This window comes from Myotis davidii, unplaced genomic scaffold (genome assembly GCF_000327345.1).
Source record: "Myotis davidii unplaced genomic scaffold, ASM32734v1 scaffold924, whole genome shotgun sequence".
In the NCBI taxonomy this organism is placed as follows: Eukaryota; Metazoa; Chordata; class Mammalia; order Chiroptera; family Vespertilionidae; genus Myotis; species Myotis davidii.
In genome coordinates, this window is record NW_006294764.1 from 162,380 (window position 1) to 164,780 (window position 2,401).

General features: G+C 39.5%; 1 protein-coding gene across 8 annotated transcripts in view; it reads right to left on the reverse strand.

Moving 5' to 3' along the window:
• MAST2 (microtubule associated serine/threonine kinase 2) overlaps positions 1-2,401 on the reverse strand; it is a 133,995-nt gene that overhangs the window by 39,472 nt on the left and 92,122 nt on the right. The gene's annotated exons all lie outside the window — the stretch shown is intronic.

Sequence of the window (2,401 nt, forward strand, 5' to 3'; positions counted from 1 at the left end):
ACGAGTTAAAGACACATTAAAAGATCTTGCCTGGGAAGGATTAACCCACCAGACCTTGCTCCTTCAGATTATCACTTGTTCTGATCGATGGCACATGCACGTTCTGCGCAGCACTTCAAAACGTACGAAGAAGTGGAAAATTGGGTCTCTGAATGGTTTGCCTCAAAACAAGAAAAGTTCTATTGGGATGGTATCCACAAATTACCTAAAGATGGGGGAAATGTGTACCTAGCGATGGACATTACTTTGAATAAAGCACTTATTTATGATGTTTCTCTTGAAATTATCGTGTTTTCTTTGATTACAAAATCCGCATTATTAACTGGTACACCTAGTAACCTTTTCAAACATTTATGCACCCAACACAGGAATACCTTGATATATAAAGCAAATCTTGATGGACATAAAGGGAGAGATCAACAGTAAAATAGTCACAGTGGGGGATTTTAACACCCCATTGACATCAATGGATAGATCTAGACAGGAAATCAACAAGAAAACAACCACCTGAAATGACACACTAGATCAGAGGGATTTAATTGATATCTTCAGAGCATCTCACACCAAAGCAGCAGAATATATATTCAAGTGCACATGGAACATTTTCTAGGGTAGACCACATGTTAAGACACAAAACAAGTCTCAATAAATTTAAGATGATTGAAATCGTATCAAGCAGTTGAGCAGTTTACCCTTAGGTTAAGGGTAAACATACCCTTAACAATATGATCCAGTAATCAAGTTCCTTGGTAATTACCCAAAGTATATTGAAAACTTAAGTCCACACAAAAATCTGCACAGATGTTTACATCAGCTTTCTTCATAATTTCCAAACCTTGGAAGTAACCAAGATGTCCTTTATTAGGTGAGTGGATAAACTGGTACATCCAGACAATGGAACATTACTCAGTGCTAAAATAAAAAGTGAACCATAAAGCCAAGATAAGACATAAAGGAATCTTTAAAAATATATATATTTTTTATTGATTTTTAGGAAAAGCAAGGGAGAGGGAATAGAGAGATAGACACATCTATGAGAGAGAAACACTGATTGGCTGCTTCCTGCATGCCCGCCACTGGGGATCAAGCCCGCAACACGAGCATGTGTCCTGACCGGGAATCGAACCATGACTTCTAGTTCATGGGACACTGAACCACTGCACCACACCAACCAGGCAACATAGAGGAATCTTCAAAGCATATTACTAAGTGAAATAAACCAACCTGAACAACTATACGACAGTCTGGAAAAGGCAAAACTATGTGAAAAGATTAGTGGATGCCAGGGACTGGGCAAAAGAGGAATGAATAGGTAGAACACAGAGAATATTTGGGCAGTGAAACTAGAAACTATTTATATGATAATCAATGGTAGATACATATAACTATATCCACTTGGATTTTCTGCAGTGATTTGAGGAGAGATAATAATGATAACTAACATTTATGATGATGATAACTGAGCATGTTACAGATATTAACTCAAAGCTAGAGTCCACAGACCCAGGCAGGCTGAAAAGGCCTGATGATGTTTTCAATCAAACCTCCCTATGGAAGATTTAGTCCTAAACTCTAACAGCCAGGAATCTAAATAGAGAGATAATCATCTGAGAGGAGCAGCCAATAGTAATTACTGCCCAGTACTCACATTACAGTTGGAAAACTAGGTCTAGACGTGCTAAATTTACTTCTATTTGATGAAAAGGCCAGTCAGATATATGCTGAGTTTTTACAAAGTTCCAGGGTAGAATGTGCTATCTGAGTTAATGTATAACCCAGTCAATTTTGTGGGGGAAAGTATGGAAGCACAATGAGACCTTTGCTTTAAAGGCCAAGTATGTCTTCAATTCCTTGGGTCCCATCCCCCAACCCCCCTGCTCTTGGTGGTGTCTTCTAATGTAAGAGTTAGTGTTTGAGAGTTTAATTGATTCTTGGGAAAGGGCCATGAGCACACTGAATACCTGGATCTGGGCCCAGTAAAGTGAGACCCTTCCATAAAGGAGAAAGATCAATTTCAGAATCACCAGGCTCTTAACGTGCTCAAAGAACTACTCCACATGCCCCCTCCCTTTCACCCTCCAAAGACACAGTAAACTGTGAGCAAAGAGACAAACCCAAGTGGAACATACCTATCTTATTTGGCTTCATGCTGACTGTTCCTCTACTTTGGTACTCCTTTATTGCCCAAAGACAAATAAGCCCATAGCTTACCAAATCCAGGCAGCAAGTTCTGAATGGCTTCCTGTGGTTTCAAGTCTGCTCCATTTCCATTACCCCTAGGTCTGCAACTTCCACTGTAAAGCAGTAACCCTTTCAACAAAGCTGAGTTACCTCATCTGGCTCTCCCGGAATATAAGAATACATGTCTAGAGCAAAATACATGGCTAACTCAAATTAGGTT